General features: G+C 40.7%; 1 protein-coding gene across 3 annotated transcripts in view; it reads right to left on the bottom strand.

Moving 5' to 3' along the window:
• Positions 1 to 12,243, bottom strand: part of LOC149817422 (mediator of RNA polymerase II transcription subunit-like protein) — a 76,639-nt gene extending 64,396 nt beyond the window's left edge. For all 3 annotated transcript variants that reach the window (XM_089985900.1, XM_089985901.1, XM_089985898.1), the window contains exon 1: positions 11,968 to 12,243. The gene's annotated coding sequence lies outside the window, so the exon portion shown is untranslated. The remainder of the gene's footprint in view (positions 1 to 11,967) is intronic.
• Positions 12,244 to 21,206: the final 8,963 nt, after the last annotated feature.

Here is a 21,206-nt window from a genome sequence, read left to right as displayed (position 1 = left end):
ATCCAATGTAGAATTGGGATCTAAATCCTAAATGGATTTTGGATCTTAAGCCTGAGATCCAAAGTGGAGATTAATACTTGGAAATCTGGATCCAAGTTGAGATTTAAGATTTGATTTTTGGAGTTTTTCAAAATTGATTTTGAGAATGTATTTCAAAGTCAAATTGGACTTTGAACTTGAATTTGGAATTTCATAAAATGAATCAAGTTGAATTTCAAACTTTGAATTTGATTTCAAAGTTTTGGAAATGAGATAGAATTGAAATAGGAATTTGAAGAAGAGATATTCACAATCACTTGGATTTTTAAAAGGAATTTTTGAAAATATGATGCAATTCTATCCTAAATGATGAAATGAATTTAAAGAATTTGAATTTGGAATTTGAAAAGCTATTTCATTCTGTAAATGAATTAAAAATGAGGTTGAAGACATAATACATCTCTGACTATGGTCATTGAATGTATTATGTAATAACTACATTTAAATTCAAGTGAAGAATAAAATACATTTTTTGTGCTTTTATAAAATTTAAAATGAAACTAACTCTCAATATGCCCTGACTATGGCCATTGGTATATATATTGAATTAATTTTAGATTAAATTTTGATAAAAGAGGAGAATATTTACTGAAAATATGATGATTTTTTAAAAGGATCTAGTGTGGATCCAGTGTTATTTCATAAAAGATAAAAATACTAAGTCTTGTTTACATCCCGACTATGGCCGTTGATGTAAATCATCAACTTAGAATTAATTACCTCCTACGAAATGGTGCACGTGCCATTCGTGTTTCACCATTGTGAGATTTTGAGAAATAAAGGCAAAAAGCATGAAAATGAGTCATTCATGATATTTATAATGTTCATTCATTCTATCTAAGACAGGAAAATGTAAATTCTCATTAAAGTCTAGCTATTACAACTCATAAAATCAAATTTACAACTTCAAATAATAACTTTATCCACATATTTCCTGCAAAACAACCGGGTTAGTAATGAAAAGAGAGGGAAAATCACATATATCATATGGAAATTAAATAGTGAAAAGATATGGATGATGAAAAGGATGAAAAATGGCACATATATGTAAATACATATGTACACATATATATACATATGGGTGTATATATGTATAGATAGATGTATATATATCAATAGCTTGGGAAAATGTAGGGGGTATACATAGATATATATGTATATATATTTGCATATGAATACAGGGCATCTAAAATCAAATGAGAAACTTCATAAAAAGACATTCAGAATTTTGCTTTGAAATAAATGATAAAATGTATCTCTACACAGTTTGCACAACTCAGAAGAAAATTCTGTACTGGTTTCATGATAACTTGTCAATTTAGTGAGAGGGTATTGGTTATATGGGCCACTACCAGAGGTGATTCACAGCAACTATTGAAAAGGATGACATTGTTGCAGATGAAAGGATGATGCTCCAGTGACCAGCATTCTGACGTGACCTAGACCGAGCTTCTGCCTTCATATAATAAGGACCTCATGTAATTGGCATGTTTAGTAAGAAATGCAAAATATCAAACCCGTTCAACCTGCTATATTGACATTCGCAGTGAAATAACAGCAGGCTCATGGATTACCGGGAGGTTACAGCAGCTCATTAGCTGTTGTGAATGTATATGGTAATGGGCTGTATACAACGAACTTGTTAAGTTGGAGATGACTTAACCCAGTTTTCAGGAAGCACAGGTTACTTAGGTGCTAAAAAAAGAAACTACAGGGGATGTAAGTGATGTGCCATGAAAGGAATGGCATATGTAAGGCTGAATGATACCCCTTTCTGTAGATGGAGATCACATGGCTAGACAGAATGGATAAGAGCAATGTATTGAAAACAAAGCATCTGATGGTAATATCATGTAATATCAAAGATACGAACTCCTGTAGATGTAATGGTGAGGGCTAACATTAGAATATAACAATTCTGACTTCATGTTTTAGTCAATTATTGATGTTGAATGAAGGATGAGATTAACAAGAGATGGATGTTGCTACTTAAACAGAAGAACAGAGACATTTTGTAAAATATGACCCCCAATCCTGATGCTACTTACCTTCAGGCCCAGACCACGACCAGTATCATCAGAGAGAATGAGGTACCCTTGAATGACGTTCGCCTGATCTGCGACCAATATCCATGTCAGTTTTTGTCCCCTCCAGGAAGCCTTAGGACTCTTAGAGATGTCACGACACTGATAGCCTCATCGATCTGGTTATCATGTCGTTCTTAAACCACGGCAACAGTCGTATGATCTAAGATGGATAGTTTCAGATCTTTGAGGACTTTCTGAAGGTCCTCAACTAATAATCATATCTTTTTTTTCTTTTTCAAGTCTGAATCAATAGAGAATCATAACCACTCGCGTGATATGATCTCGGATTATCAAATATCGCATCTACTTGTGGAGCAGATCGCTCTCTGTGGCTCTCACGCTTTTCAGACAATGATAGATAGAAAACAATCGGGCGAAAGACCCATCGAACTCATCGTTAAAGAGAATATGCATAGCAGACGATAAAATGCTGGGAGCAAAATGTAGAGTGAGAAATATCAACAAGAACCAGACACTAAATGCCGATATAGATAAAAAAGAAAAACATGAGAACATCGTCAGATAACATCTAAACCAAAAAGTTAAACATAAACAGGAAATGAGAATGAACAGGAAATCTGAAAAATGAGGAAAGGAAATGGCAAATTGATAATATCAACCGAAAAATCAAGATCACAAGATAACAAAGAAAAAGAAAAATGCCGAATCAATGAATATTCAAAATCGCTTAATCATAAAAAAAAAAATTGAAAAGGAAAGAATAAAACAAGTTTTGGAGACTGATGGCTCCCTTGATGTGGCAGCAAGTGGGTCGATCCTGCTACAGGCAGGTCGATCCCACAATTTTGCTTTACGAAGAGAATGAAATAAAACGGAAAAAATAAAAGAACTACAACCAACAGAGAAATAAGGCGATGCTAAGAAAGAGGAAAGAAAAAAAAATTATTTTAGAATAACCAGAGAGGAAAGAATCACTTACATGTAACTTCGTAGTCGACCACCGAATTGCTTAGGATTCCTGGAGCAGAGTCGACTCCCTTCAATCAGTGGGGAAGGAAATCAAAGAAAGAAGAAGCTGAGAAGGACTGAAGCAAAGGGAAAAAAAGGAGAAGAATGCAGGTGGATGGGCGAAGAGCGGATCCGTAGGGTTTTCTTCTTTGCCGATTTTAAAGAAGATGGAGAAGATTCGGGAAGAGGAGGTTATGGATCAACGGTTGATGGATAGGAAGAGGATCGGCGATGGAGGGTTTGGAGGAGAAGAGGGTTTTGGTGAGGGTGAACGAAAGAGAGGTGGAGAGAGTGAGGGAAAGAAGGAGGGTTTGGAAGGTTCGTGAAGGGTTTGTTTACAAAATTCTTGGGTTTTTTCAAAAGGAGGCTCCCTCAACAAGATTTTTCATAAAAATGGTTTTAAAATGAGGTTTTTAACAAAATTAGCTTTTAAAAAGCTTTAAAACCATTTGTTTTTCCCGTAGTTTTTCCAATTTTTTTGGTATTTTATGTTATTTTTCCATTTTTTTGCATTTTTAGAATAAAATCCTAAAGTTTGTGAGAAGATAAAGATTAAAACTAATTTTTTGTGTTTTTGCAAAAATATTTACAAAAGGGAATTTTTCTGAGGATTAAAAGCTATCTAGAGAAAATTTCTTCAGAAATGGGTTTACATCCGGATCTTTAGGAAATATTCGAGGTTTTATAGCCTCGAACTGAGAAATATAAGATTGGGGATCCGACAGAGTGCCAGATGAATTGCCCGAGCCATTTAGAACTATTTTTGGTATTTTTGTAATTAATTTTGGAAATCGGACAACGGGGCTCAGATTTGGATTTAAAATACTGGGTTCGGACCCGGAGTTGAATTTGAATATATCAATGTGCAGTTCAATCCAAAAATCTAAAAAAAAAGACTGAATTTTAGCTTTGGTTTTCTCAGAAAATGGAACCAGGGGCAAAAGGGTCATTTTTACAAAACTTTGAAAAATTTGGGGTGTTCACAACCGGTTTATGTTTATAACAGAAAGACTGGAATCACTGGACGGTGTTCAAGCCATACACATTGGCTTACCTTATCATTGCTACACAACCACTCCATTATCCAGACAGAGTTGATACTTGAAAACCTGACTCCATTGGGTTTATCACCATCCATCAGCAAGTTTACAAATTACCTTTTGTTCTCCTTTGTCTTTCTATAATACTTTCACCATAGTCAGGTGATCAATCCTAAACATGAAGCTGACTTTCCAATAAGATTATGCAATACAAACCACAGTAAGATAGGCTATACATGTGGAGTTGTGGGCTCGCTTCGCGTTTGTAAGCTAGCCTAGCAGTTGTAGGCTACACTCGCTGCTTTGCTGGGCGTAACAAATTGGATATGGAAAAGAGGAAAGATCAAGGTTGCCAGACTAGGAAGTAGAAGCAGGAAACGATACGGGAAGCGGAAGCGAGAAGCGATGCATTTCAAAATGAATAGGAAGCGGGACACTAGAAATTAAAAAAGCAATATAAGAATTGAATGAGAATTGAAATTGAACACATAAAAACTAAAATAAAAGTGACTATTCTTAAATTTCATGATTTTTAGTGTAAGAATTATTTTTTTAATAAAATCTAAAATTGATGATCGTCAATTTAGAGAAAGCACATGGAAGTGAGTGAGAAGCGTGAGAGCAAACACATAAAAACATGAAAAGTAGAGTGAGAAAACATATATAAAGAATAGACGAAGTGTTTGGAAAACATAAGACAAGCGTGGGAGAATCGAGATTTTCATCAAGTTTCGGAAGCGAGTAGTATCGCGCTTCCGAAACGAGTTTTCGGGAAGCGGGCTTCCCACCTGTCTAAGAAGTTTCCAGTAACTATAGGAAAGATTCCCCTATCTTTCACAACTCGGGCACCTGGTTGGCCCCTTAATCTTTCCACCTCTTACCTGTAGCAGGTCTGCCATGAGCAACAATCCACATGAAGGAGTTGGCCCTCTTACATCCTATCTGCTTCCAGATCCTGTTCCATCGGAAATAAAATCTCCCCAAGGGAATCCCCTGCTAATGGAGAAGGGAAGGAAGTCCTCCCTAGGGTTTGTGGTCCAACATTTAGGATTTAGCATTCAGGTTAAAAAAAATGCATGTTAGAAGTTAAGTTTTAGGAGTTATGGTTCAGGTTTAAGATTTTGGTTTTCGAATTTAAGGCTTACGATGTGGGATTTCAAAAGCCAGAGAATCCATAAAAACTCTAAGTTACATATTGTGCAAGTTATTAAAGATTTTTTATTTTATCTAAGCATTATGGTATGTGGTTCTTTCTTCGGATCACATTATGTCTATGTGTCTGTGTTTATGCTTGTAGGAATGAGAGATGCTCACACTGCTCTTCAACTTCAGCTGCTGATGTTGAACTCAAAACCAAACAAGCGGTACAAAATTCCTTCACAATATGGGAACACCTTTCTTTTGCCACCATGCTTAACTAAATTAACAGTGAAATATGAAGCAGCTACTATATTGGAATTAGGAAATTCTTTACCATGTACTTCTAACCTCTGTCAGTCCTTTACCTTCAAGCCCCTAGCTACTATCACACTGGATGGCATTTCTCACCAGCCTGACCTTTTCTAGAGTGCATGCTCATCATAGTGTTGACAAACAAGTTTAAGAGCTCCACTTGGGAGAAAGAGTTTCAGCTAATCATATAGATATTTAATCCATACAATATAATGATTTAAAAATGGCTTTTTAAATCTTTTACAAAAGGTAAATGATTAGAAGAAGGCACATCAAAAGATAAAAACCAAAAGAGGCCGAAAAGGGGGAGAAAAGTAAAATTCCGAGTTCTTTCCAACAAATCTATGACAAAAAAAGGTAAATCAATAATGTACAAAATACAGGTAAAGTTCATCAAGATCAAACAAACGCATGGAATTGTAATAAAATGCAGTGCCTTATGCCAAAAAGAAACTAAAAGAATTTACACATAGCGAAACTCAGAGACAAGTCCTTTATTTTCAAATTTATACACTCAAGATCATGATTTTGCCACTTATACTTATGCGCTCTAAAAGGATAAAATTAAGGAGCAATATTATACAAAAAACAAACAGAGAGAGAGAGAGTGAGGCATCGACACGCCACCAATTCGACAAAAACAGAACTACACAAAGTATAACAATAACAACAAGGGTGCAGTTGTGACATGTTGGTTCTGTGGCGATAGGCATATCGCCAAGCAGTGCCCAAAGCGCCTCGTGAAGGACGACGGGCAAGCCAATGCAACACAGGTTGAGAGCAGCGACACTGAGAGTATACAACCGCAGATGAGAGTCATGCAATCGATCAACGCAGCTAGAAGTTGCGAAGTTGAGAACATGCAGGTTAGCAAAGAAATGATGTATCTCGAAGTCATTACGAATGAAAAGTCTACTTCAGCAATGGTAGACTCCGAGGCCACACACAACTTCGTCTCACGGGAAGAGGCAGAGCGGTTGGGCTTGAAGCCCGGGCCAAAGCAGAGGACCATCAAAACGGTGAACTCTGAGGTCAAGCCCATCCTTGGTGAAGCAAGAGATGTGGTTATCCAAGTAGAGAGTTGGGCCGACAAAGCCAACTTCTCTGTGGTGCCCCTTGACGATTTTAAGATGATTTTGGATATGGAGTTTCTGATGAGCTAGAATGTTATGATGCTGCCAAAGTTTAACACGTTGACGATCATGGGGCCAAACTTATCCCACACATTGCAGTGCCTTACGCAGAAAGGCAAGTTTTCAGTGTTGTCGGCAATGCAGTTGAAGAAGGGTATCAAGCGTGGGGAGCAAACATTCTTAGTTGTCATGCGCACAGAAGAAGGGAAGGTGCAAGCAACAGTGTCGCCGACCCTAGCCCCACTGTTGGCGGAGTTTCGGGGGGTGATGCCTCCGAAACTGCCGAAGCGTCTACCACCAAGACGCGAGGTCGACCATAAAATTGAGTTGACCCCAAAAACGAAGCCTCTCGCAATGGTTTCACGCCGCAGGGGGCCAGCTGAGCTGAAAGAGCTGCGCAGGCAACTGGACCAGATGTTGGATACAGGCATTGTTCATCCATCGAAAGCCCCATTTGGCGCACCAGTCCTATTTCAGATGAAACATGACGGCTCCAAGCGATTGTGTGTGGATTATCGTGCGCTAAACAAGGTCACGGTAAAGAACAAGTACCTGTTGCCACTAATAGTGGACTTGTTCGATCAGTTGGGCAGTGCTCGACTCTTTTCAAAGCTAGACTTGAGATCAGGTTACTGGCAGGTGAGGATTGCAGATGACGATGAACCAAAAACAACTTACGTCACCCGCTATGGTGCTTACGAATTCTTAGTAATGTCATTCGGGTTGACGAACGCTCCAGGCATTTTTACGACCCTAATGAATCAGATTTTCTACCCTTACTTAGACAAGTTCGTGGTAGTCCACTTCGATGACATCGTGATCTATAGCAGCAACATAGAGAAACATGTCGAGCACTTGTGAACAGTGTTTCAGGTGCTAAAGGTGAATGACCTCTATGTTAAACGAGAGAAGTGTCTCTTCGATCAAGAGGATATCAGCTTTCTCGGTCACGTTGTGGGGCATGGTATGTTGCGCATGGATGGTCAAAAGATAAGAGTCATCCAAGAATGGGTTCCGCCAAGCAAAGTCCCAGAGTTGCGGTCATTCCTTGGTTTTGCGGATTACTATCGGCGATTCATTGAAGGTTACACCCTCATTATTGCGCCCCTCACTGACCTGTTAAAGAATCAAGTATGACTATGGACAGGAGCATGCCAAGATGCCTTCGACGGCTTGAAGAAAGCCTTATTGAGGGAGTCAGTGTTGTGATCGTTTGATCACTCGAGACCTTTTGAGGTCCACACAGACGCTTCAGACTTTGCCATCGGCAAAGTTATTATGCAAGATGGTCATTTGATCGCATATGAGAGTCGTAAGTTAAAGGATGCAGAGAGGCGTTACACGGTACATGAACGTGAGATGACAGACATCGTGTATTGCCTTAGGACCTAGCGGCACTACCTTCTAGGTGCTCAATTCGTTGTCAAGACGGACAATGTTGCCATGAGCTATTTTCAGATACAGAAGAAGCTGACGCCTAAGCAAGTTTGATGGCAAATGTTTTTGGCTAAGTTCGACTTTGCCTTAGAGTACAAGGTTGGGAAGACCAATGTAGTTGCAGACGCCTTGAGCCGCAAGACTGAACTGGTTGTTGCACGTGTGGAGCCTTCCGAAATGCATTTGGAGGGCACTTTATTGAGCCATATCCGCGAAGGTACACAGTAGGGCCTGACGGGGCCACACCTTGTTTCTCTAGCGCAAGCAGAGAAGACTCTGCAATTTTGGCTATGAGATGATCTCCTCATGACAAAGGGAGAACGTGTCTTCGTGCTGCGGTTGAGAAGCCTCCGTCGAGAATTGCTTAAGGAGTGTCATGATACACTATAAGATGGTCATCCTGGTCAGGAGCAGACCTTAGCACTCCTTGAGCGCGGTTACTATTGGCCACTGAGAGACGACGTGGAGGGGTATGTGCGAACGTGCCTCATCTGCCAGCAAGACAAGAGGACCAACCAGAAGGCAGTCGGTCTCCTTGAGCCTCTACCGATTCTAGAACGTCTTTGGGAAAGCATTTCCATGGACTTTATTGTTAGTCTGTCGAAGGTAGATGACTCCAGCTTCATCCTTGTGGTGGTTGATCGTTTCTCAAAGTATGTCACCGTCATCCCAGTTTCTAAGGAATGTCTTGCAGAGAAGACTGCAGAGTTGTTTGTAAAGCATGTGGTGAAGCACTGGGGCATACCAAAGAGCATTGTGAGTGATCGCGATGCTCGCTTCACGGGCAAGTTCTGGCGTGAAGTATTTCGGTTGGCTCTGATTTGTTGTTTTCAACAAGCTTTCATCCGCAGACCGATGAGCAAACAAAGCGCATCAACAGGATACTTGAGCAGTACCTTAGGCACTTTGTTAGTGTCAATCAGAAAAATTGGGTAAAGCTCCTTGACGTGGCACAATTCTGTTATAATCTGCAGAAGAACGAGTCTTCAGGCCACAGCCCGTTTGAAATAGCCACGGGGCAGTAGCCGCTGACCCCGCACACTCTTGCCGCGCAAAAAAAAGAGAAGGTCATCATTCGCCTATCAGTTTGTTTGAGAATGACACAAGCAGAATAAGCTGGCAAAGGCATTCCTACACAAGGCGGCAAAGAGAATGAAGAAGTGGGCAGACAAGTATCGTCGGTCGGCTGGGTTTCAAGTTGGGGACCAAGTGTTGGTGAAGTTTTATCCTGATCGCACAGGCATCTTCCGCGGGCGGCACCGCGGGCTGATAAGGAAGTATGAAGGACCATTCACCATCACAAAGAAGGTGGGCAAACTGGTGTACACGCTCGAGTTGCCCCCAGATTTCAAGGTGCACCTGGTGTTCCACGTGTGCAACCTCAAACAGTTTCATACAGATGACGGAGATCCGGAACGTAACGTTCCACAATACGCTCCCATCATGCAAAGGGCCTCGACAACACAATGGGCCGAGAAGCACCTCAGTCAGAACCTTCGCCACAAGGTCAACTACCTGGGCGAAGCAAAGAAATACCTAGTGCAGTGGGAGGAAACAGCGGAACCTACGTGGGAGTCAGCTTTCCGAATGAACAGCCGCTACCCGGCTGAAGTCAGGGCTTACCATAAAACAGATGGTGTCGAGGACAGCGCATGATTTGAAGGGGGGGCATGTTCCCTTGTGACTTACATTGTAAAGTTGTGTCTAGAGTCTGTTTTGCTTTTGTTGAGTCTGATATAAGTTGCCCGGATCAGGTGAATCAATACCCCGAAGGGGCAGCCCGTATACTTGAACAGTAATGCGCCTGCGAAAAAAATTGTGAATGAATCAAATACGTTGAGCTTTCTTTTGTTTACACTCGTTGTGAATGCTTCTTGTGATTGCAATTCTTCTCCCTCTATTCTCTCTTGCTCTTTTGCACTCTGATTACAAGCTTCCGCGACTGGCAAGCGAGTGATAAGTAGACTTATGGCGGTAAGGCAGGACTGTCGCGCCGCACTGGCCTATTGAAGGAAATAGGCTCGTGACACTCCCACATGTATTGTAATGTATGAACATGTCATAGATGATTCAAAATTTTTATGCATAATAATATCACATCATAATTAACACACAAACCAGATATGCACTAATACAGATTTGCATTTACACACATAATACATTCATTTTAAAACATAGACTAATAATACATACTTCACATATATGACATGCTTCACTCAATTATTAATTCACGCCAGCATTTAATACAATCATGTCAAACATATCAATTTATGCAATCATACATTTCACAAAATGCATGCTCAAATATATCCCTGCAGCAACTACACTCCATATCCTGCTAACTAAAATTATGACAAGCATAATCTCTGAACTACAAAAATTAAAATACCTTTTATTCTCATACATTCAAATCATGCTCAGCATGATCTCCGAACTACAATATAACAGTCCTAGATATCCACAACTAAGCGAGTGTGTGAGCAGAAAACTGTTGCAAATAATGAAATAAATATAATGTATGGTGCAGTTACACCATATCCTGTGTTGTATTTTGCATGGCATTTCTAGCTGCGAGCGATCCCTAACCACTAGGATCGCTTAAATCTTTTTTTGCATTATTTTATATCTACTAAAAACAATGCACATTGCAAATCCATATATATTTTTATGCAGTTCTAATAATTATGACAAAAAAATTACTAATTCAATCTAAATGCATTTCACATCCTAATATGAATGTAAATAGCAAATAATCATTTTTAACATATTTCAGAAAAAACAAAACTTTAGATTTGCTATCAAACACAACGAATTACATTCTACCAATTTAGTTTAGGAATCTTTCCTTTGTGATGCGATAAGGAGTAGCGGAATTCGACAACCAAAAAGTCCCTCGAAGAATAGCAACATGAAAAAGCTAGTTGTCCACTCACAATGGAAAAGTGCTACAGTGCTGCACAAACCACGACAACTCTTATCTAAATACACTTTCGCACATGAGCGATAGAAATCAAAACGTAAATCGGTAATCCGGTTTGCAAAAACCACACATCAACAAACCAACAAGTCCAAAACAAGATTGGACAGCACCCGACGATTGCACGCTGCCCATGCATCACCCCAAATGATGGCACAAACACCGAGGTACCCAATTCCAACGAAATATTTATATATACCCATTGCAATCAAATCCAAAAGACGGAAACCAAATCAGAGAGAAATCAACAATGCAAAGGTACCCCTGCTGTCATGCACAGCAGCCCTGCATGATTCCCAATGCTGAATGTACGTGGGCGCTCTTATCATCAAAACGATTCAGCCCTAACAGATTTTAAACGTAACACCCCAATCAGATTCATGTCCCAAACAAATATGAATCACCCCTTTCGATTAACACAGGAAATCTCCAATTTCTGGAACATCAAACAAAATTTTAAGACTAACTTACCATAAAAATAGGGACCATAATTTCAGGAAAATGAAGAAAAAGAAAAGAAGCAAGGTAGAATGTCGAGACATAAAGAAAGAGAAAACGTGTAACAACTATAAAGCATGCCTACGATTAATGAACTTCTTAAATTTAAACTACAACATTCCGATTGAGGAGGAATTTGGTAAGGGTTGCAGAGAACCATCCGGGTTCTCAAAATCAAAGAGAAAAGGGGCTTTGTTTCCCCAATGCGCAAACCCAAAAAAAAAATATTCAAACCCTCATACCCACAAAGCAAAACCCTCTCCCAATCGGATACAGAAGGAAGAAAAAAAACAGTATACGATATTTCATTTTAAGGAAGTTAGATGGGGTTTTACCGGGCCTCTCGGAAACGGCTTTGGCTGGACGAAATCCGGTGGAACTCCGGTGAATAAAGGAGGAGAGTGGTGGACGGCAGTCTGGTGGTTCCCGGCGTTGTGGTAGTAGCATCCGGCGAGAAGGACGGACAGCAAAGGTGGTCAACGGCGTCGGTTCGCTGCAGGGACAGGCTGGTCTCCGATCGGCGCCCGAACAGGGAAAGAAAAGGAGAAAAGAGGAAGAGGAGGTCGCGATGGCGGACGACCGTCAGGGAGCTGGACAAAAATGGAAAGGAGGCGTCGGCTCCGTCTGGTGAAAAAGAGAGGAATAAACGAGAAAGGGGGTCGGGCGGAAAAGAGATGGGTCCGGATCGGACCCAGTTTCGGTCCAGTTAGGTCCCAAACCAAAAGACATAAAAAGTAAATAAAATAAAAATAAAAGAAATAAAACTAAACCTATTCAACGAATAACAATATATTTTTAGACAAAATTTTTGGTTCTAAGTCAATAATTTATTGTAATTAGTTTTAGGACCAAAATACTCTTTTTTTCAAAATTGTTCTGAAAATCATCAAAATGTATCTCGTTAAATTCAAAACACCTCAATGTATTTGTGACTCTTTAAAATGATTAAGAAAATTGAATATTTTAACAATATTTTACTTACATAAATTATTGAAATAACCATTTTGCCTTTTTGAAAAAAATATGTAAATAGGCATATAAAACTCACAAAATTGTCATTCAAAGGATAGAAATACACTTTTAACTCGAAGGCTAATTTTTTATTTATTTAAACTCTATAAAAATTACAGGTTTTATACTCCTAAACCCTAAACCTTAGAACCCTAAACCCTAACCCTTAAAACCTTAAACCCTAAAACCTATGTCACATAGGTGCAGGTGCGGCCATGCGGCACTTTAAAAAAACTTGGGTGTAGAGGTGTGGGAGGGTATATATGTATAATTTTTAACAAGTGAAATATCAAAGTTATGTTGAAGACGAGACCAAATTCCAACAGTTAACAAATAAACGACTAAACCCAGTAAAGGCATTCAACCAACACAACATTCAAGAAAATTAAAAACAAAAAACACACACACAGAACGTATAAACCCTGAACTCACTGTATTGAGGTATAAGCTCAATATGATGATACTGATGGAACCAAATCATTCGAAATAATTTGGACCCAAAAACAAGCATAAAACGTATACAATCTGACAACCCACAGTATGGAGTAAAGGCTCCACATATTGATAATGATCAAACCAACCATTTGAAACAACATCCAACAAGTAGAGCAAGCTAATAGTACAAGATTGAGAGAGAGAGAGATTACATGCTCGCATCTTCTCTTCCAAAAAGCTTTATCGAAATCCCTGACCTCGGCTACATCAACTGCGTTGTCGAGAGCTCGCTCTGCCCCATAATTATTTTGGGCCACCATGAACCATTCCTCTCTCATCAAAACCACGAACACCCACAAACCCAAAGTCTTGTTTCCCTTAAAAAAAAACTCACACTCACATAGATTTGATTAAATCACTGATGCTCATCCGTTAATCCTCCATCGAACCTCTGAAAATAACACAGTTTCTCAAAACCTACAAGGAGAAGGCCCACAATTTATGAACCCAACGGGTAGAGTCAGTTTCTCAATGTGGGTAGTCTCGAAAACCTGATAAACCCATCAGAATCATGAAATTATGAGATTTCTTTATCATGGGTGTGATGTTTTCGGTGTTCCAAACATTGTCCCAATGAGATTTAGGGTTTTATTTACTTTTTTCGGCCTTTCTCGTTCTTTCCTTCTTTTCCCCTCTAGTGTGTAGTTATGAGATCTACATAGGAGGAGAAAGATTGAGAGAGAGATTCAAGGAAACATACCTGCAGTCGACGCATTTGAGCCACCGGAGGAGAATGGCTGGGTTGGAGACGGTTTCAGGGTCGGGACGGGGACAATTTTTTTTGCCCTAATCCCCTGCTTAGCCCCAATTTCAACGCGGTTTTTTTAAGTCCAGATTTAGACCGTTATAACCCTGAGTGCATTGACCATACTTGGTGTCAGTTTGACTACACCGGATGCCGCATCCGCACCCGAGTCACGTTGCATCTACGCGGGTGCAGCACCTTGCTAGCTGAATCCTTATGACAAGGCATAAAACCCTAATACCATAAAACCCTAAACCCTAGACCCTAAAGTCATAGTGTAGATGTCGACGATAGCTTTAAAATGACATATAATATGCAGCAATCAGACATTGGGGTGAAAACTTATAGCCAAAAAAGTGTAGATCTTGCTAACCCTAACCTTAAACCCTAGGCTCATGGTGTAGATGTTCGTGATGGCTTTAAAACATCATATTATATACGTCAATCGAACATCGCGGTAAAAACTTATGGCCAAAATAGTGTAGATCTTATCGTTTTAGACATAACTTTTCACTTGAATGTCCGATTGAAGTGTATACTATGTCATTTTAAAACTATTGTCGATATCTATTTTGGCCATAACTTTTCACTCGAATATCTGATTCATGCATATAATATGTCATTTTAACTTCACCACCGACAAAGTTGATTAAGGCAATTTAAAAAAAAAACTACGTTAAATGCAAGCAAAGTGGTCGAGGCAATGTCACTGGTCGCCTTCTTGAGGCCCCTGTCAGCTGTTCTGTCAGGCAGAGGTCGAGGCCCCTGCAATTCACTATTTCGTCAGGCAGCGGCCGAGGACCCTGCCATTCACTATTTCGTCAGGCAGGGGCCGAGGACCCTGCCATTCACTATTTCGTCAGGCAGGGGCCGAGGTTTAGGGTTTAGGGTTTAGGGTTTAGGGTTTAGGGTTTAGGGTTTAGGGTTTAGGGTTTAGGGTTTAGGGTTTAGGGTTTAGGGTTTAGGGTTTAGGGTTTAGGGTTTAGGGTTTAGGGTTTAGGGTTTAGGGTTTAGGGTTTAGGGTTTAGGGTTTAGGGTTTAGGGTTTAGGGTTTAGGGTTTAGGGTTTAGGGTTTAGGGTTTAGGGTTTAGGGTTTAGGGTTTAGGGTTTAGGGTTTAGGGTTTAGGGTTTAGGGTTTAGGGTTTAGGGTTTAGGGTTTAGGGTTTAGGGTTTAGGGTTTAGGGTTTAGGGTTTAGGGTTTAGGGTTTAGGGTTTAGGGTTTAGGGTTTAGGGTTTAGGGTTTAGGGTTTAGGGTTTAGGGTTTAGGGTTTAGGGTTTAGGGTTTAGGGTTTAGGGTTTAGGGTTTAGGGTTTAGGGTTTAGGGTTTAGGGTTTAGGGTTTAGGGTTTAGGGTTTAGGGTTTAGGGTTTAGGGTTTAGGGTTTAGGGTTTAGGGTTTAGGGTTTAGGGTTTAGGGTTTAGGGTTTAGGGTTTAGGGTTTAGGGTTTAGGGTTTAGGGTTTAGGGTTTAGGGTTTAGGGTTTAGGGTTTAGGGTTTAGGGTTTAGGGTTTAGGGTTTAGGGTTTAGGGTTTAGGGTTTAGGGTTTAGGGTTTAGGGTTTAGGGTTTAGGGTTTAGGGTTTAGGGTTTAGGGTTTAGGGTTTAGGGTTTAGGGTTTAGGGTTTAGGGTTTAGGGTTTAGGGTTTAGGGTTTAGGGTTTAGGGTTTAGGGTTTAGGGTTTAGGGTTTAGGGTTTAGGGTTTAGGGTTTAGGGTTTAGGGTTTAGGGTTTAGGGTTTAGGGTTTAGGGTTTAGGGTTTAGGGTTTAGGGTTTAGGGTTTAGGGTTTAGGGTTTAGGGTTTAGGGTTTAGGGTTTAGGGTTTAGGGTTTAGGGTTTAGGGTTTAGGGTTTAGGGTTTAGGGTTTAGGGTTTAGGGTTTAGGGTTTAGGGTTTAGGGTTTAGGGTTTAGGGTTTAGGGTTTAGGGTTTAGGGTTTAGGGTTTAGGGTTTAGGGTTTAGGGTTTAGGGTTTAGGGTTTAGGGTTTAGGGTTTAGGGTTTAGGGTTTAGGGTTTAGGGTTTAGGGTTTAGGGTTTAGGGTTTAGGGTTTAGGGTTTAGGGTTTAGGGTTTAGGGTTTAGGGTTTAGGGTTTAGGGTTTAGGGTTTAGGGTTTAGGGTTTAGGGTTTAGGGTTTAGGGTTTAGGGTTTAGGGTTTAGGGTTTAGGGTTTAGGGTTTAGGGTTTAGGGTTTAGGGTTTAGGGTTTAGGGTTTAGGGTTTAGGGTTTAGGGTTTAGGGTTTAGGGTTTAGGGTTTAGGGTTTAGGGTTTAGGGTTTAGGGTTTAGGGTTTAGGGTTTAGGGTTTAGGGTTTAGGGTTTAGGGTTTAGGGTTTAGGGTTTAGGGTTTAGGGTTTAGGGTTTAGGGTTTAGGGTTTAGGGTTTAGGGTTTAGGGTTTAGGGTTTAGGGTTTAGGGTTTAGGGTTTAGGGTTTAGGGTTTAGGGTTTAGGGTTTAGGGTTTAGGGTTTAGGGTTTAGGGTTTAGGGTTTAGGGTTTAGGGTTTAGGGTTTAGGGTTTAGGGTTTAGGGTTTAGGGTTTAGGGTTTAGGGTTTAGGGTTTAGGGTTTAGGGTTTAGGGTTTAGGGTTTAGGGTTTAGGGTTTAGGGTTTAGGGTTTAGGGTTTAGGGTTTAGGGTTTAGGGTTTAGGGTTTAGGGTTTAGGGTTTAGGGTTTAGGGTTTAGGGTTTAGGGTTTAGGGTTTAGGGTTTAGGGTTTAGGGTTTAGGGTTTAGGGTTTAGGGTTTAGGGTTTAGGGTTTAGGGTTTAGGGTTTAGGGTTTAGGGTTTAGGGTTTAGGGTTTAGGGTTTAGGGTTTAGGGTTTAGGGTTTAGGGTTTAGGGTTTAGGGTTTAGGGTTTAGGGTTTAGGGTTTAGGGTTTAGGGTTTAGGGTTTAGGGTTTAGGGTTTAGGGTTTAGGGTTTAGGGTTTAGGGTTTAGGGTTTAGGGTTTAGGGTTTAGGGTTTAGGGTTTAGGGTTTAGGGTTTAGGGTTTAGGGTTTAGGGTTTAGGGTTTAGGGTTTAGGGTTTAGGGTTTAGGGTTTAGGGTTTAGGGTTTAGGGTTTAGGGTTTAGGGTTTAGGGTTTAGGGTTTAGGGTTTAGGGTTTAGGGTTTAGGGTTTAGGGTTTAGGGTTTAGGGTTTAGGGTTTAGGGTTTAGGGTTTAGGGTTTAGGGTTTAGGGTTTAGGGTTTAGGGTTTAGGGTTTAGGGTTTAGGGTTTAGGGTTTAGGGTTTAGGGTTTAGGGTTTAGGGTTTAGGGTTTAGGGTTTAGGGTTTAGGGTTTAGGGTTTAGGGTTTAGGGTTTAGGGTTTAGGGTTTAGGGTTTAGGGTTTAGGGTTTAGGGTTTAGGGTTTAGGGTTTAGGGTTTAGGGTTTAGGGTTTAGGGTTTAGGGTTTAGGGTTTAGGGTTTAGGGTTTAGGGTTTAGGGTTTAGGGTTTAGGGTTTAGGGTTTAGGGTTTAGGGTTTAGGGTTTAGGGTTTAGGGTTTAGGGTTTAGGGTTTAGGGTTTAGGGTTTAGGGTTTAGGGTTTAGGGTTTAGGGTTTAGGGTTTAGGGTTTAGGGTTTAGGGTTTAGGGTTTAGGGTTTAGGGTTTAGGGTTTAGGGTTTAGGGTTTAGGGTTTAGGGTTTAGGGTTTAGGGTTTAGGGTTTAGGGTTTAGGGTTTAGGGTTTAGGGTTTAGGGTTTAGGGTTTAGGGTTTAGGGTTTAGGGTTTAGGGTTTAGGGTTTAGGGTTTAGGGTTTAGGGTTTAGGGTTTAGGGTTTAGGGTTTAGGGTTTAGGGTTTAGGGTTTAGGGTTTAGGGTTTAGGGTTTAGGGTTTAGGGTTTAGGGTTTAGGGTTTAGGGTTTAGGGTTTAGGGTTTAGGGTTTAGGGTTTAGGGTTTAGGGTTTAGGGTTTAGGGTTTAGGGTTTAGGGTTTAGGGTTTAGGGTTTAGGGTTTAGGGTTTAGGGTTTAGGGTTTAGGGTTTAGGGTTTAGGGTTTAGGGTTTAGGGTTTAGGGTTTAGGGTTTAGGGTTTAGGGTTTAGGGTTTAGGGTTTAGGGTTTAGGGTTTAGGGTTTAGGGTTTAGGGTTTAGGGTTTAGGGTTTAGGGTTTAGGGTTTAGGGTTTAGGGTTTAGGGTTTAGGGTTTAGGGTTTAGGGTTTAGGGTTTAGGGTTTAGGGTTTAGGGTTTAGGGTTTAGGGTTTAGGGTTTAGGGTTTAGGGTTTAGGGTTTAGGGTTTAGGGTTTAGGGTTTAGGGTTTAGGGTTTAGGGTTTAGGGTTTAGGGTTTAGGGTTTAGGGTTTAGGGTTTAGGGTTTAGGGTTTAGGGTTTAGGGTTTAGGGTTTAGGGTTTAGGGTTTAGGGTTTAGGGTTTAGGGTTTAGGGTTTAGGGTTTAGGGTTTAGGGTTTAGGGTTTAGGGTTTAGGGTTTAGGGTTTAGGGTTTAGGGTTTAGGGTTTAGGGTTTAGGGTTTAGGGTTTAGGGTTTAGGGTTTAGGGTTTAGGGTTTAGGGTTTAGGGTTTAGGGTTTAGGGTTTAGGGTTTAGGGTTTAGGGTTTAGGGTTTAGGGTTTAGGGTTTAGGGTTTAGGGTTTAGGGTTTAGGGTTTAGGGTTTAGGGTTTAGGGTTTAGGGTTTAGGGTTTAGGGTTTAGGGTTTAGGGTTTAGGGTTTAGGGTTTAGGGTTTAGGGTTTAGGGTTTAGGGTTTAGGGTTTAGGGTTTAGGGTTTAGGGTTTAGGGTTTAGGGTTTAGGGTTTAGGGTTTAGGGTTTAGGGTTTAGGGTTTAGGGTTTAGGGTTTAGGGTTTAGGGTTTAGGGTTTAGGGTTTAGGGTTTAGGGTTTAGGGTTTAGGGTTTAGGGTTTAGGGTTTAGGGTTTAGGGTTTAGGGTTTAGGGTTTAGGGTTTAGGGTTTAGGGTTTAGGGTTTAGGGTTTAGGGTTTAGGGTTTAGGGTTTAGGGTTTAGGGTTTAGGGTTTAGGGTTTAGGGTTTAGGGTTTAGGGTTTAGGGTTTAGGGTTTAGGGTTTAGGGTTTAGGGTTTAGGGTTTAGGGTTTAGGGTTTAGGGTTTAGGGTTTAGGGTTTAGGGTTTAGGGTTTAGGGTTTAGGGTTTAGGGTTTAGGGTTTAGGGTTTAGGGTTTAGGGTTTAGGGTTTAGGGTTTAGGGTTTAGGGTTTAGGGTTTAGGGTTTAGGGTTTAGGGTTTAGGGTTTAGGGTTTAGGGTTTAGGGTTTAGGGTTTAGGGTTTAGGGTTTAGGGTTTAGGGTTTAGGGTTTAGGGTTTAGGGTTTAGGGTTTAGGGTTTAGGGTTTAGGGTTTAGGGTTTAGGGTTTAGGGTTTAGGGTTTAGGGTTTAGGGTTTAGGGTTTAGGGTTTAGGGTTTAGGGTTTAGGGTTTAGGGTTTAGGGTTTAGGGTTTAGGGTTTAGGGTTTAGGGTTTAGGGTTTAGGGTTTAGGGTTTAGGGTTTAGGGTTTAGGGTTTAGGGTTTAGGGTTTAGGGTTTAGGGTTTAGGGTTTAGGGTTTAGGGTTTAGGGTTTAGGGTTTAGGGTTTAGGGTTTAGGGTTTAGGGTTTAGGGTTTAGGGTTTAGGGTTTAGGGTTTAGGGTTTAGGGTTTAGGGTTTAGGGTTTAGGGTTTAGGGTTTAGGGTTTAGGGTTTAGGGTTTAGGGTTTAGGGTTTAGGGTTTAGGGTTTAGGGTTTAGGGTTTAGGGTTTAGGGTTTAGGGTTTAGGGTTTAGGGTTTAGGGTTTAGGGTTTAGGGTTTAGGGTTTAGGGTTTAGGGTTTAGGGTTTAGGGTTTAGGGTTTAGGGTTTAGGGTTTAGGGTTTAGGGTTTAGGGTTTAGGGTTTAGGGTTTAGGGTTTAGGGTTTAGGGTTTAGGGTTTAGGGTTTAGGGTTTAGGGTTTAGGGTTTAGGGTTTAGGGTTTAGGGTTTAGGGTTTAGGGTTTAGGGTTTAGGGTTTAGGGTTTAGGGTTTAGGGTTTAGGGTTTAGGGTTTAGGGTTTAGGGTTTAGGGTTTAGGGTTTAGGGTTTAGGGTTTAGGGTTTAGGGTTTAGGGTTTAGGGTTTAGGGTTTAGGGTTTAGGGTTTAGGGTTTAGGGTTTAGGGTTTAGGGTTTAGGGTTTAGGGTTTAGGGTTTAGGGTTTAGGGTTTAGGGTTTAGGGTTTAGGGTTTAGGGTTTAGGGTTTAGGGTTTAGGGTTTAGGGTTTAGGGTTTAGGGTTTAGGGTTTAGGGTTTAGGGTTTAGGGTTTAGGGTTTAGGGTTTAGGGTTTAGGGTTTAGGGTTTAGGGTTTAGGGTTTAGGGTTTAGGGTTTAGGGTTTAGGGTTTAGGGTTTAGGGTTTAGGGTTTAGGGTTTAGGGTTTAGGGTTTAGGGTTTAGGGTTTAGGGTTTAGGGTTTAGGGTTTAGGGTTTAGGGTTTAGGGTTTAGGGTTTAGGGTTTAGGGTTTAGGGTTTAGGGTTTAGGGTTTAGGGTTTAGGGTTTAGGGTTTAGGGTTTAGGGTTTAGGGTTTAGGGTTTAGGGTTTAGGGTTTAGGGTTTAGGGTTTAGGGTTTAGGGTTTAGGGTTTAGGGTTTAGGGTTTAGGGTTTAGGGTTTAGGGTTTAGGGTTTAGGGTTTAGGGTTTAGGGTTTAGGGTTTAGGGTTTAGGGTTTAGGGTTTAGGGTTTAGGGTTTAGGGTTTAGGGTTTAGGGTTTAGGGTTTAGGGTTTAGGGTTTAGGGTTTAGGGTTTAGGGTTTAGGGTTTAGGGTTTAGGGTTTAGGGTTTAGGGTTTAGGGTTTAGGGTTTAGGGTTTAGGGTTTAGGGTTTAGGGTTTAGGGTTTAGGGTTTAGGGTTTAGGGTTTAGGGTTTAGGGTTTAGGGTTTAGGGTTTAGGGTTTAGGGTTTAGGGTTTAGGGTTTAGGGTTTAGGGTTTAGGGTTTAGGGTTTAGGGTTTAGGGTTTAGGGTTTAGGGTTTAGGGTTTAGGGTTTAGGGTTTAGGGTTTAGGGTTTAGGGTTTAGGGTTTAGGGTTTAGGGTTTAGGGTTTAGGGTTTAGGGTTTAGGGTTTAGGGTTTAGGGTTTAGGGTTTAGGGTTTAGGGTTTAGGGTTTAGGGTTTAGGGTTTAGGGTTTAGGGTTTAGGGTTTAGGGTTTAGGGTTTAGGGTTTAGGGTTTAGGGTTTAGGGTTTAGGGTTTAGGGTTTAGGGTTTAGGGTTTAGGGTTTAGGGTTTAGGGTTTAGGGTTTAGGGTTTAGGGTTTAGGGTTTAGGGTTTAGGGTTTAGGGTTTAGGGTTTAGGGTTTAGGGTTTAGGGTTTAGGGTTTAGGGTTTAGGGTTTAGGGTTTAGGGTTTAGGGTTTAGGGTTTAGGGTTTAGGGTTTAGGGTTTAGGGTTTAGGGTTTAGGGTTTAGGGTTTAGGGTTTAGGG

Source organism: Nuphar pumila, chromosome 13 (genome assembly GCF_984573655.1).
Source record: "Nuphar pumila chromosome 13, dmNupPumi1.hap1.1, whole genome shotgun sequence".
NCBI classification, from domain to species: domain Eukaryota; kingdom Viridiplantae; phylum Streptophyta; class Magnoliopsida; order Nymphaeales; family Nymphaeaceae; genus Nuphar; species Nuphar pumila.
The sequence above is the reverse complement of the archived record's forward strand: the minus strand, read 5'-3'. Positions and strand labels throughout refer to the sequence as shown.